The sequence below is a fragment of the Leucoraja erinacea genome, chromosome 18, assembly GCF_028641065.1.
Source record: "Leucoraja erinacea ecotype New England chromosome 18, Leri_hhj_1, whole genome shotgun sequence".
Lineage (NCBI taxonomy): Eukaryota > Metazoa > Chordata > Chondrichthyes > Rajiformes > Rajidae > Leucoraja > Leucoraja erinaceus.
The window spans coordinates 35,721,004-35,736,385 of record NC_073394.1 but is presented as its reverse complement, the minus strand read 5'-3'; the positions used below and the strand labels follow the sequence as shown (position 1 = coordinate 35,736,385).

Here is a 15,382-nt window from a genome sequence, read left to right as displayed (position 1 = left end):
GCATTACTGAGGGAATTCTGCAATGATGGAAGCTGGGACAACAAATATAGGATCAGGGGAGAGGAGATTCTGGTTGCAGCACAGTGAGTAGAGATACTACCTCACAGCTCCAATGATCAGGTTCAATCATGACTTTGGGTACTGTCTATGTGGAGTTTGCACATTCTCTCTGTGACTACGAGGGATTGTTCTAGGTCCATCACACGTAACTGGGCAGTGTAAATTGGCCCCCAGTGTGTAGATGTGTCAAAACCTGAGGAAACTGATGGGAATGTGGGAGAGTTAGTGTAAGACAAAGTAAAAATTGATAGTTGGTGGTCAGCATGGACTTGGTGAGCTAAAAGTTATTTGTCAGTGCCACGTTTTCCTGTGTCTCTATAAAGGGCTTGATCAGAACACTTCAAAACTAGCATGGAAGATGACATTGCTGGATTTGATTCTGGAAAATGATCTGGGCCAAAGGATACATGTACCAGTGTGACAAGATCTAGGAAATAGCAATCAAAGTATCAGAAAACTTAGAATATTGATGGAGGAGATCATCAACCACTCCGGTGAAAATAGTAAACTGGAGAAAGATCAGTTTAATAGGATGAGACGAAATCTGGTCCAGGGAAATTGGATTTAAAATCTAATTTTCAGCAAATGACAATTGCTATTGTTTTAATACAAATGAAGACCAGTTTGATCTATAGAACATCCGGGAAGGAAGTGGCAAAGTAAGAAAGAGAAATGAAGGAAAAACATCAGCGTCAAACAAAAAGGGCATGTGATCAGGAAAGGGGCTGTAAGCGGAGAGGTGATGTTGCTCAGAAACCAAGAATATAATTTTATACATGGAGGCAAAGGGCCCGAATGAGGTACAGGAGGACTTCACATTATTCTTCACCAACAATGTTACTGTAATCTCAGCAAAGAAAGATTCTGGGTGGGCTAAAGTAAGTAATGATCAGTTGGATAATCACCTAACAGGGCATATCGCAGGTTACTAAGGGAGGTAATGGTGGGAACTGCAGAGACTGCAGTCATAATCATCCAAACACCCTATAGAGCCATGGAGGAATATACCACGGAAACTCACGGAATCACGGAATAGATTCAGAGTTACCTGAAGACTGAAAATTGAAAATGTACATCCTAGTGAGCCCAAACTGTGGCAAGGATTAATTTAACATGTAAACCAATAAATCAAAATAAACCAATGCTGACTAAACTTTGACGGTCATATATGTCAGCGTTTAATCAAGGACCAGGGCTTTTAAGACCATACGATCATAAGACATGAGCAGAATCAGACCATTCAACGCATCGAGTCTGCTCTACCATTAGATCATGGCTGATTTATTTTTCCCTGCCAATCCCATTCGCCTGCCTTCTCCCTGTAACCTTTGATGCCCTTACCGATCAAGAAGTTTAAAGCTTTAAAGCAGGTGGATAGGTGGTGAAGGCAGGCGGGATACTTGCCTTCATTAGCCAGGCTACAAAATATAACTGTAGGATACATAGAAACATAGAAACATAGAAATTAGGTGCAGGAGTAGGCCATTCGGCCCTTCGAGCCTGCACCGCCATTCAATATGATCATGGCTGATCATCCAACTCAGTATCTCGTACCTGCCTTCTCTCCATACCCCCTAATCCCCTTAGCCACAAGGGCCACATCTATACATACCTATACCTGCGATACAACTTTATAAAACATTGATTAGGCCATAACCAGAGTAAAGTTCTGGTCACCACACTTTGGGAAGGACATGATCACACTGGAGAGGGTCAGAAGAAATTCACCAGGATGTTGCCTGGGATGGAGCTTTTCAGTTATGTAGAGAGAGTCGAGAGGTCGGGTTGTTTACAGTGGAGCCGACATGGGATCTCAGGATGCAAAATGAAGAGGAGCTTAGATAGGGAATGTCTCCCATAATACTACAGAGCATAGGTTTAAGATAAGGTAGAAGAAATTTGAAGAAGATTTATGGAGGAACCTTTTCACCCAGAGTGTGGAGGCAGAGACTCTCATAATATATATTTATGAACAATTGAATCACCAAGGCATAGCGGTAGAGCCACTGCCTTACAGCGTCAGAGACCCGGGTTCGATCCTGACTACAGGTGCTTGTCTGTAGGGAGTTTGTACGTTCTCCCTGTGAGCTGAATGGGTTTTGTCCAAGATCTTCGGTTTCCTCCCCACACTACAAAGACGTACAGGTTTGCAGGTTAATTGAATTGGTATAAATGCAAAACATGTGTAGGGTGGTATTAATGTGCGGGGATCGCTGTTCGGCGCGGACTCGGTGGGCCAAAGGGCTTGTTTCCGTGCTGTACCTCTAAACCAAACCAAACTAAACTAAATAAGGCTATGGTCCAAGTGTTGGTAAATACAGTTTGTATAAAAGGTACTTGATGGTTAGTATGAGATCATACCGCTGAAGTACCGTTTCAGTGCAGTATAGCTCTATGATTCTAGAGTATAACCCATTCCAGCTGGTAAAGCAGACTCTGTCCTTCAATGCACCTTGACATGATAATAATCAATAGCTTCCTTTAAGAAACAACAGATTCTCCGTGACAGTCAGAAGCAACCATTTCCCAGACAGCAAGACAATATGAAGATAAAGAGGCTATAATGAGAGGGGGACGGGTTTCCATCAACCATCAGTTTTATAGATAAGAATTTTGTACAATAAAATGAAGCAGGTTTGGGCAAATTTCCACAACTTCCAAGATATTTGTGGCCAGGATTGATCCCCTGAACACATGGCCACAGATGCCTCCAAGTGATCCCAGGTCACGTTTGATCCACAATCGTCCAGTCAAAAAGTGAGGACTGCGTATGAGCATAATATTTAACATAAATGGGGAGCTTACAAAGGAACTGTGGACAGAGGTGATTGTTGCACAGAGGGGCCTCAGCCAGAATAGACATGAACTGATGTAACAGTTAAATGATTCAAGCAGCTTAAAGTAGTTAGAGTACAGAGGTCAATTTAGTGCATGATTTGCTGTATTTATTATCATATAATCTTTGTTAATTTCTTGTAACATCCTATTTGTCGTGTTTGTATTACCTTGTACAATATAATGCTTGTATTATTTTGTATTATTTACTATGCTTACTCAGTTGCAGTCAACTTGTTAAAGGAATTGTGAGTTGAACCACCGACAGAAAACACAGTCGTTAGTGGAGGAGCATCAAGGGGACATTAACAAACATCAGGGGAAGAGTGGCAGCATCACAAGAAGGATGCAAGGTTATGGGCAAGGATGGAAGCTTGCAGAGAAGGATGGATACAGTCATAGCAAGATTAGTGAAAGAGTTGTTGGAATCTAGACAGGTGAGGGAAAAGAGGAAAAGGATAGGTGAGCTTATAAGACTTGATATTACAATCCCTACTAAAATTGGCACCGTCTTACTATCTGGAGTGGGGGGTAGGGGTAAAGACTTCATTGGGGTCATCATGTGGGCACCCTCCTTCCTTGGTGTTTCGTTGTTAGGCCCACGGCACCTCCAGAGGGCTCAACAGCAACACCTGGCATCCCAGGTGCGCTCCCCTCCGTTTTACCCCACCTGCTGGTCATTTTGCAGCCCAGTTGGAGTCCTTCCTCTTCAGCCACAGCCAGTTGCTGCTTCGCTCGGCAGCCTCTGACAGCGACCTGACGGCTTGCCGGAAGGCCTGTCCTCGAACTCCCATTCCTTTCAGGAGTCTGGTTGTTGACATGGCTACAAACCCTCTACAACCAACCAGCCCTGGGTACGCCAGCCGCGTTGTTCTGCCTCGGCCGCTAAGTCTGAATACTTCAGACATTTGCGTTCATGTACTTCACCAACTGCAGCCTCCCAAGGCACAGTTAACTCCACGATGTTAACTCCAGGGACTTCTGTGAGGTTGACCACAAGATCAGGTCCGGCCTGAGATTAGTTGTGATGATCTCTGGTGGAAAGATGAGCTTCTGGTCTAGATCAGCCTGCATTTTCCAGTCCCGGGCAGTGTCCTGCCTTTACAAAAGAGGTGGTGTTTGAGAAACCAGGCGTTGGGGGAGGGAGGGCATTGGTGGTAGTTAGTCAAGCCATTGTCCCCCCCATGCCCCCATGCCACAATAATCCCATCAAAACTTCCACAATAATCCCAATAGCAAAGAAACCAGTTCTACAGAAGATGCCATCTCTACCACGCTGCACACAGTACTCACTCATCTGGAAAACAAAAACACCTACGCCAGAATCCTGTACATTGACCAGCTCAGCCTTTAACACCATCATCCCACAGAGACTTGTGGAGAAACTAACCCTGCTGGGCCTCAACACCACCCTGTGTCACTGGATCTTGGACTTTCTGACAGAGAGACCGCAGTCAGTCCGTGTTGGCAAGAACACCTCAGGCTCGATCACGTTGAGCACCGGCTCCCCTCAAGGCTGTGTGCTCAGCCCGCAGTTGTTCCCACTGCTCGCACATGACTGTGCTGCCAGATTCAGGGACAATAAGATCATAAAATTCGCAGATGACACAACAGTGGTGGGACTCATCAGCGGAGAGGATGAAACAATGTACAGGGAGGAAGTGAAACAACTAGTGGACTGGTGCGGCAACAACAATTTAGCATTAAACGTCGACAAAACAAAGGAGATGATTGTCGACTTCAGGAGGTCGCAGCCAAAACACACACCCCTCAACATCAGTGGCACCACGGTGGAGAGAGTGGAGAGCATAAAGTTCCTCGGAATGCAAATTACAGACAGTCTCACCTGGTCCAGGAACAACACTGGGATTGTCAAACGGGCCCATCAGCGACTGCACTTCCTGAGGAAACTCAAACAGGCCTCACTCCCCACCAACATCCTCAGGAATTTTTACAGGGGCACGGTGGAGTCTGTACTCACGTACTGCATGAACACGTGGTACTCCAACTGTAATTGCTCAGACAGGAAGGCTCTGCAGAGGGTAGTGAGGGGAGCAGAGAGGATCATTGACGTCTCCCTACCCTCGGTACAAAAACTGTTCCAGAGCCGCTGTCTGAAAAAAGCTCTGAGAATAGCCAAGGACAAACTGCACCCCCTCCACACACATCTGGATCTCCTGCCATCAGGCAAGAGATACCATAGCATCAAAGCCCGGACTTCCAGACTGCTAAACAGCTTCCTGCCACAGGCTGTGAGGCTGCTAAACAGTCACTCCACCTGACATTTTAATAACTCTGGCACTGGCCACTCAAATCAGCTGCCCTGGACATTTTAATGACTGTTTTTACTGTATTTTAATGTTGCTGTTTTACCTGCTTTTAACTATTTATACTGTTTCATCAGGGACTGGATTGTTTTTACTGTTACTATGTGTGAAATGTTTAAGATTTATGTGCGATGCTCCGGTATTCCCTGGGAAACGTCTTCTCATTTTGCACTTTACAATTGGTGCTTTGCAAGATGACAATAAAGGATTTGATTTGATTTGATTTAGTTCTCCTTCCTTCCAAGGTAATAGCCAGTTGTCGCAGGACCTGATTGTGCTTGCAGGTGTAGCGACCTTGTGAAAGACTGGTTTTGCAGCCAGTGAGGATGTGCCTTAATGTTGCTGGCGTTTGGCAGAGAGAACATGATGGATCTTCTCCAGGCCACTGGTTTAGGTTCTTGGGTGTGGGAAGAACATCGTAGGTGGCTCTGATGATGAAGCTAAGACGGCTTCCTTCCATCTCCCACAGATCCTTCCAGGTAAGCTTGCGATGCTCCAGGTTTTCCCAGGTAGTCCACTGGCACTGTTTGGACTGTGAGACTGCCTTTGCGACCTCAGCAATTAGCAGCTTTCTTCTCTGGGTGGATGTTGCCTTGTGCCATGTGGGTCGACTTGTCCCAAGTCCAATCCCACCTCTTCCCTGCTGCACCTGTCCTACAATGTCTCCATGCCTGAGAGCAAATGTTGCTTACTGTACAGCCTCCGATGGGGTCTACTTCCTCCCAGTTGCCAGTCTGGGAGCAGCTGCTCGTACCGCTTCATCTTGAGACTTGGTCAGGGTCAAGGATGAGCCATCGTGGAGGAACGGCTGCTAACCAGCAGCCATCCGTTAAACTCGCTTTTTTAAAAGTTTTTTTAGTTAGTCCTGTCTCGTCCGTTTGGAGAAATGGACTTTTTAATGTGGGGGGGTAGGGGGCAATTTTACTTCTAGGTCCCTACCTGGTCGGTGAGGCAGCTTTTTCTCCGGGCTGCCCGTCGACCCGTCCTCGCGGCCTACCAGCGGGCTTGGAGCGCCGTTTCCTGGCGGAGACCGCCCAGCACCTCGGCCTCGGTGGCGGCACAGCGCTGGAGCGCTATCGTGGAGCGGAGCGGGCGATGCCTTGCCTGGGTCGCCGCGCTGGATCGACGCGCTGGAGCTCCGGTGAGCTGGACCGCCGAGAGCAACACCTCCGGGCTGCGGGGCTGCGGAGTGGAGCGGGCGGCGCCGATTTCAACATCGGGAGCCTGGGAGCTCCACACCGGCGTGGCCTTGTTGGCTGTGGAAGCCGCGGTCTACAGCTTGGAAGCGGCCGTTCCAGGTGGCCCAGCCGCTGTGAGGACTCTCCCGACGCCGGGGCAACAGCACCCGGCCAGAACGGCCAGGAACATTGGGCCTCCGTAGAGGCAATAGCAGAGGCCTCAATAGGCCTGACTTTGGGTGAACTTGGCGTTGGGGACTGGACATTGTGCCTTCCCCCACAGTGGTATCCATTGTGGGGGGATGATTTTCTGTCTCTACGTAATCCTATTATTCTTTGTCCAAGATGGCTGCCGTGAAGGGAGCGTGGACACTGGCACACTTTAGCTGCCGCTGCTCTCTCTTCACATTGTGTTTTTGATTTTCTGTTTTTGGACTGAATTCTGTTTTTAGTTTTAGTGTCTCTGTGATGTCTTTATTATTTATTTTACTCTGATTATATGTTTATATTCCTGTTAATCTATGTAAGGTGTCCTTGAGATGTCTGAAAGGCGCCCAACAAATAACATTTATTATTATTATTATTATGTCCAGCTTCACTTGGGTGCATTTGTATTCATCTGTGAGGCAAGAGACAGGCAGTTCCAGAGCACTGTGTCCATACAAACCGACATTGCTGAGGCAACGCGGGAGTCCAAGCCACTTCTTGATGTATGATCTGACTGTCCTCTCCAGCTTCTCGACTTTGGTGATGGGGACCTCGTAGACCGTCAGAGGCCACATCGGACGGGGGCATTTGCAGGCACCACAGTTTCAGCTTACCAGGAAGCGAGGTCTTGTCTATGCTAGCAAGGCGTTTGATGGTTTTGAAGTGCAACTAATTTGAAGCAGAGACAGTTAAAACACAATGTCAGTTGATGGGAATGTGGGGACTATAATACGGGTTGAAGTAAGATTAATGTAATCTTGATGCTTGATAATTAGCACGGTCTCTGTGAGCTGAAGGGCCTGTTTGCATGCTTTAATTCTCTATGAAGCTCTGTTCCCATTGATTATTGACATCTTAGAACCATGTAAGATGGCCCAGGCATTGCAGAGGTGCGTGTGATAATGATGCCAGATGATGGGATACAAAGAAGCTCCCACAGTCAGTACCTGTAAGGGGTCCTGCAGTCGGTGGAGTTCAACCCCCATTTATGATTTACAGGAAGAAAAATCTTTAAAGGAGAAGCCCACACCGATCGAATACCTACAGAAAAATGTAGGCTAGAACGTCATGAAATGAAATGTGTCTTTTACCTAAGGTTTGGGAATTAAAAGCAGGAGGACATATATTTAAGGTACACAAAAATGCTGGAGAAACTCAGGTGGCACAGCAGCATCTATGGAGCGAAGGAGATAGGTAATGTTTCGGGCCGAAACCCTTCTTCAGACTGATGTATTTAAGTTATATTTGAGTTGAGAGGGACAAGATTGAATACAAATCAGAGGGACAGGGAAAAGAACTGCAACGAGCTGCCAGATGGGTTAGTTAAGGCATATGCAATGACAACATTTAAAAGTAATTTGGATAGATACATGGATAGAAAAGATTTAGAGAGAAATGGGCCAGGCATGGGCAAATGGTACTAGCTTAGATGGGGCATCTTAGTTGGTAGGGATTTTGGGTTGAAGGACCTGTTTCTGTGTTATATGATTCTATGACATACAGTACAATGTAATGGCATCAACCCTGCACTGATATCCCTTTTCTCCCAGGCTTGACTATTAAAGGAAATGCTTCACACTTCCTCTTGTTTCACAATGAATCATCAGGTGGCCAATTTCTTGTTTTATTTCCACACACCACATTCTACCACAAGTTTCACCTCAGATTTGAAGGCAGTTGATTTTGGCTCAAATAGGAGTGGGGGAAGGGGGAAGGGGGCTGGGGCAGTGCGGAGAATCAGTAATTGAAATAAAAGTGAACAGGAAGAGGCAAAGAGAAGCAAATCAACAACCCAAGCCTTTCACAACTCCAGCATTGTCTAACCTTGCAGTGTTGCAATGATATAATGAAAGATATGCTCACAGCAAAATTGCATAAACAACAGGGTATTAGCAATGTAGACCCTGCATCAGGACTTAGTGGAAACATGAAAGAGCTTCTTTGCGGAGCATGGCTTCCCCTCTGCCATAGTTAATGGAACCCTCATCAGTATTTTCTACACTTCCCACTTGTCTACTCCCACCCCCCTTCCCAGACAGAACAGAAATAGAATTCCCTTGGTCCTCACCATTCTCCTTACCTGTATTCACAGTCAAAGGTAGACAAGTCAGTCGCCTGCCAGGCTGCCCACCAAGTTTCCACAAACAAGGATGAGAACATCACTTAGAACTGTAGTACAGTTTCTTTTGACAACTGCATCCACTGGTGTTTACCAATATCTGTAATTAAGAAAAATATATTAAAATTTCGGTTTCAATTTTAATTTGACTTTGTGCTTATGAACGATTAAATTAGTCCTATTTACCCGCATTTGGTCCATAACCTTCTATGGATCCCCACCATCCGGGTAAGGCCATCTTCTCATTGATAATATTGGACAAGAGAAATAGAAGCCTGAAGTCCCACACACTAGGCTCAGGAAAATCTACTTTCCTGTAACTATCATGTTCTTGAATCAACCGCACAACTCTAATCCTACCTTGGTCATGGAACACCACAGACCATTTCTTGCACTACCGTGGACTGTTTAAAAATAATTGTTCTACACTAACATCTTGATTTTGGCAGTCTGTTTCTTACTGTTTTGCAGAATTTATGTGTAAATTTATGTATTATTCTATGTATAACTAGATCAAGGGGAACCTGTTGGGTCCCGTCCCCTCAACACGTGGTTGCGGGGTGGGGGCCTGCAGCGTCTCTCACACACACTAACCACCCCCCACACACATGGGGGGGGGGAGGGGGGAAATGGCCCAGCCCACATCAGCTAACATGTCCCATCTAAACTAGTCCCACCTACCGGCGTTTGACCCATATCACTCTAAACCTGTCCTATTCATGTACCTATCTAAATGTTTCTTAAACAATGCGATAGTACCTGCCTCAACTACATCGTCTGGCAGTTTGTTCCATATGCCTACCACCCTTTACGTGAAAAAATTACCCCTCAGATTCTTACTAAATCCTCACCTTAAACCTCTGTCCTCTGGTTCTCAATTCTTTTACTCTGGGCAAGAGACCCTGTACATCTTCTTGATCTATTTCTTTCATGATTTTATACACCTCTATAAAATTATCCCTCATCCTCCAAGCAACAGAATCCCAGCTTGCCGAACTTCATCCCATAGATCAGGCCTTCCACTCCTGACAATCTTCTCTGCACCCATTCCAGCTTGACAACATCCGAAGATCTGTCCTGGATTTAATAGGAATCTGAAGGGCAACTTTTTCACACAAGCAGTGGTGGGTGCATGGAACGAGCTGCAAGAGGAGGTAGTTGAGGCAAAGATTATTTCAACATTTAAAAAAATTAGGTACATGGTTAGGATAGGTGTAGAGGGTATGGGTCAAACGCAGGCAGGTGAGAATAGGACGTTGGTTGAGGTGGGGAGGATGGACCGAAGGGCCTATTTCCACGCTGTATGACTCTATGACACTGGTTGAAATCATCAAGAGGATAAAATGTATCCAAGGATGTGGTTAATTCCGAGAGCAATATATTATTGCCATCACTGCTAGATTCTTGTAGATAGCCTGTTAGGGATGATAAATAGTTTAGATGTAGGTCCACATAGGGATGCAGTAGAATAATAATTGGGGTGGGGATCTCAGTAAAGCACCTTTTGCTGCTCTATTTAATTAGAATTCCCTTAGGCTTTAGCCTCTCTGGGACTGACGGTGCAAAATGCATTAGCACTAAGTTGGTCCTCAAAGGCCACAGAGCTGGAGTGGGTCAGACGCTGCAGGAGGTACAAATCTACCAGGGCTTGAAACACTGGGACATGTGCAGTCCCAACTCATTTGGACCTAGACCAGTGCTAGATCTTTCATGTGATGCAACCTAGTATAATTGGGATGGGGGGGGGGGGTGGGGGGTGGGGGGTGGGGGGGGGGGGGGGGGGGGGGGGATCAGCAGTTGCCATTTTCCTGACACACATCCCACCGCTCTCCTCACCTGCACTACAGTCAATGGCTCTGCAGCTCCCTCAACTGTCTCGACACTGGTATTGCAGGCATTTGTTGCTGCGAGCTCCGTGGCTTCACGTTGTAAAACAATTCCATACTGTGCAGGACATGAACAGATAAAGCACCAAGCCATTTAACGAACATTATACATGCCTCAAATCTGAAACAAAAATGGAAAATGCTGGAAAATATTCAGCAAGTCAGGCGGCATCTGAGGAGAAAGAGAGTCAATGCTTCAGGTCACAACTGCACCACATAAAACAATAAATGCCGGCAGTGCTTCCAGATTTGACTGTGTCAAACCTTCCTAATTAGCCTCCTTTGTACAAAAAAAAAAATAAAGATTATTCAAAGCTTTGCTGCCAAATTTCAAGTGTGAATCAAACCTCTTTGAGCAATCACCCCAAAAGTTCCAGTATACGCAAACTACAGTAAAGCAACAGCCCAAATATAAAATTACCACTTTTGCTTTGGTATCTTGCCATTGTGTTGTGGGTGCCTTTATCTGTATTATCCCCTCAACCCAAGATACCTGTGCATTTCTATCTCTGTCTTCTTGATCATCCCGACATGTAATCAAAACAGCATTGATAGCTGTAATTACAGAGAACAACAACTCATGCTGGAATTCTTTCCCTTAACCTTCCCACCCTTTTATCTTCCTATATATTACCAACTAATATCTCCTTATATGGCTCATCAGCATTTTTAGCTTGAAGTGCCTTGGAGCCTTTAGATGTATTTAAGGTGCTATATAAATACAAGATAACCAAATGTTTTGCCAAAGTATTGGGTTTAAGGAGCAAATTAAAGGAAGAAAGAGAAAGATGGAGAGATTTAGAGGCAGAGTTCTGGTTTAGACACGTGCTCGCTGATAGACAAATAAAGACGAAAGCATTGGTCCTTGGAATCCTGAATACTACGCTGAGTGCTCTGGTGAAGGAAGCACACAGGAGGAAGGATGACATGTGCTTGCCGGAGGGGTGGGTGGGCGAGAGGTTACTGCAGCAAGCCTTGTGATAATTATGGAATGAGACTGCATGGAGATGACAGTCAGGAGCTCTGGCTTTAGGACTCTACAGGAGTATATCAAGTAACTCTAGACCAAGTTGCATGAGGGTAGATTTACTTTGTAGGCATCATATTATAAACGCTTCATTCACCACTTATTCACAGGCGAATACTAACAAAGCCCTAACCCTAATAGTCACAGAGGCCGACGTCAAGAAATCCTTCAGAGGGGTGAACCCCCGAAAAGCGCCTGGACCTGATGGTATACACGGTCATGTTCTAAACACCTGTGCGGATCAACTGGCTGGAGTTTTTACGGACATTTTCAACCTCTCACTTCTGAGTTCTGAGGTCCCCACCTGCTTTAAATGGGCATCAATTATACCAGTGCCCAAGAAGAGTAAGGTGACGTGCCTCAATGACTATCGACCAGTGGCACTAACACCGGCGGTGATGAAGTGCTTTGAGAGGTTGATCATGGAGCAAATCAACTCCTACCTCGACAAAAACCTGGACCCACTGCAGTTCGCTTACCGCCACAACAGATCAAAGGTGGATGCGATCTCGCTGGCCCTCCACTCCGATCTGGACCACTTGGACAACAAAAACTCAGATGTCAGGCTGTTATTCATCAATTACAGCTCGGCATTTAACACAATCATCCCCTCCAAGATGGTTACCAAACTCGCAGAACTGGGTCTCTGCGCATCCCTCTGCAATTGGATCCTCGACTTCCTCATTCACAGACCACAGTCTGTTCGTATTGGTGGAAATGTGTCAGCCTCGATAACAATCAGCACGGGAGCACCTCAAGGCTGCGTGCTCAGCCCCCTGCTGTACTCACTCTATACTCATGACTGCGTAGCCAGTCACAGTGGTAACTCCATCATCAAGTTCGCTGACGACACCACTGTTGAGGGACGTATCACTGATGAGGATGAGTCAGAGTATAGAAGAGAGATTGAGCAACCATCCATATGGTGCCAGCGCAATAACCTGGCCCTCAACACCAGCAAAGCCAAGGAACTGATGATGGAGGGTCAAGAGCTTCAAATTCCTGGGCGTGCACATCTCTGAAGACCTTTCCTGGTCCGAGAACACTAATGCAATTATCAAGAAGGCTCATCAGCGCCTCTACTTCCTGAGAAGATTACGGAGAATCGGTTTGTCAAGGAGGACTCTCTCTAACTTCTACAGGTGCACAGTAGAGAGCATGCTGACCGGTTGCATCATGGCTTGGTTTGGCAATTTGAGCGCCCTGGAGAGGAAAAGACTACAAAAAGTAGTGAACACTGCCCAGTCCATCATCGGCTCTGACCTTCCTTCCATCGAGGGGATTTATCGCAGTCGCTGCCTAAAAAAGGCTAGCAGTATCATCAAAGACCCACACCATCCTGGCCACACACTCATCTCCCTGCTACCTCAGGTAGAAGGTACAGGAGCCTGAAGACTTCAACAACCAGGTTCAGGAATAGCTAGTTCCCCACAGCCATCAGGCTATTAAACCTGGCTCGGACAAAACTCTGATTATTAATAACCCATTATCTGTTATTTGCACTAGCAGTTTATTTATTCATGTGTGTATAATAATAATAATAATATATTTTATTATCATTGCACGTCAGTGCAACGAGATTTAGTATGCAGCTCCAACCGATGAAAAAGAAAAGTAAAATAAATAAATAAGCTCAGTGTCGTGACCATCCGAGGGAGACAGTCCATGGGGGGGTGGGGGGCACTCAGCAGGGCCGGTTCAGAGCCGCTATAGCTCTTGGAATAAAGCTGTTTCTGAGTCTGGAGGTACAGGCGTAGAAGGCCTTGTAACGTCTGCCGGAGGGAAGTAGTTCAAACAGTCCGTTACATGGGTGTGATGAGTCTTTATGGATGCTGACGGCCTTCCTGAGGCACCGTGTGTTGTAGATACCCTCCAAGGCTGGTAGCTCTGTCCCAATAATCCTCTGCGCTCTGTGGACGACGCGCTGAAGAGCTCTCCTCTCCGCCTCCGTGCAGCTGAGATATCACACAGAGGTGCCATACATTAATATGCTCTCTGTGGTGCAGCGGTAGAAGGTTGTCAGCAGCTGTTGGGGCAGAACAGTCTTTTTTAATGTCCTCAGGAAGAACAGTCGTTGCTGTGCCTTCTTGACCAGCACAGCGGTGTTGGTGGACCATGTGAGGTCCTCTGAAATGTGAGTGCCCAGAAACTTAAAGTTGGACACTCTCTCCACACTTTCCCCGTAAATGGAGATTGGGGGCATATTCTCAATAATCAATAATCAGCTCCTTGGTCTTGGAGGTGTTTAGTGACAAGTTGTTACGTGCACACCAGTCTGCCAGGTTCTGCACCTCCGCTTTGTATTTTGTTTCATCACCGTTGGTGATCAGCCCAATCACTGTTGTGTCGTCTGCAAACTTCACGATGGTGTTGGTGACGAATGCAGGAACACAGTCGTGAGTGAAGAGGGAGTAGAGCATGGGGCTTAGTACACAGCCCTGTGGTGTGCCGGTGCTCAGGCTGATAGTGGAGGACAGGTGCGGGCCCAGTCTCACTGCCTGCTGTCGCTCCGTCAGAAAGTTCAGGATCCAATCGCATATCGGCGAGCTGAGGCCTAGCTGGTGGAGTTTGGTGGTGAGCTTGGTGGGGATGACCGTATTGAATGCAGAGCTATAGTCAACGAAGAGCATCCTCACGTACGTGCCCTGTCTGTCCAGGTGAGTCAGGACAGTGTGAAGAGCCAGAGAGATGGCATCCTCTGTTGATCTATTTGCCCTGTATGCAAATTGATGAGAGTCCAGTGAGGCAGGGATGCTGGATTTGATATGGGAGAGGACCAGCCTTTCGAAGCACTTCATTGGGATTGGAGTTAGGGCAACCGGGCGGTACTCATTCAGGTTGGTGACTTTGGACTTTTTCGGCACCGGCACTATGGTGGCTGTTTTCAGGCGCTTGGGGACCGTTGCTAGAGATAGAGACAGATTAAAGATTCTCGTGAATACCTCCGCCAGCTGTACAGCACAGTCCTTTAGTACCCTTCCCTGGACTCCATCCGGGCCTGCAGCCTTGCGTGGATTGATCCTACGCAGAGCGCACTGTACCTCCTGAGTGCTCAGTGTTAAGGCCTGTCCCTCCGCCATGGCCGGGGTTATTCCACTCCTGGTGGTGTTGCCAGTTTCGAACTGGGCAAAGAAGGTGCTCAGTTCGTTGGCCAGTGTGATATCACCGTGGGGGCAGGCGGGGCTGCTCTTGTAGTCAGTGATGTCCCTGACACCCTGCCACATGCTTCTGGTGTCGGCGGCATTGGAGTGGTCTTCCACCCTTTGCCTGTGGATGTCTTTGGCCTTTTTTATGCCTTTGTTCAGGTTCGACCTGGCTGCACTGTAGGCAGAAGTGTCCCTGGATTTAAAGGCATTGTTGCGTGCCCTTAGCAGATCCTGAACCTCCTTGTTCATCCAGGGTTTCCGGTTTGGGAACATCTTTATTTGCTTGTCCACTGTGACAGTCTCCACACAGCAGTTGATGTAGCAGAGCACAGTGGACGTGTACTCCTCCAAGTCTACCTCTGTACCACTGGTAGCCTACCACTGGTAGCCTATATTTATATTATGGTATATGGACACACTTTTGTTTTGTAGTAAATGCCTACTATGTTCTGTGTGCTGAAGCAAAACAAGAATTTCATTGTCCTATTCAGGGACACATGACAATAAACTCACTTGAACTTGAACTTGAAGCCCACACTACTGCGAAGTTGCAGGCGATAGTGTGCCACAGCTTTTCAACGATATGAGAATCTCACA

The 15,382-nt window shown here is 46.6% G+C and overlaps 1 long non-coding RNA gene across 2 annotated transcripts in view; it reads right to left on the bottom strand.

The window, feature by feature from the left end:
- Nucleotides 1-11,232, bottom strand: part of LOC129705928 (uncharacterized) — a 30,716-nt gene extending 19,484 nt beyond the window's left edge. Inside the window, exons 1-2 of one of the 2 annotated variants that reach the window (XR_008724980.1) lie at nucleotides 10,563-11,232; nucleotides 8,688-8,826 (exon numbers count right to left, since the gene is read on the bottom strand). This is a non-coding gene — a long non-coding RNA (uncharacterized LOC129705928). The remainder of the gene's footprint in view (nucleotides 1-8,687; nucleotides 8,827-10,562) is intronic. The other variant, XR_008724979.1, reaches the window with a different exon arrangement.
- Between the last annotated feature and the right edge of the window lie 4,150 nt (nucleotides 11,233-15,382).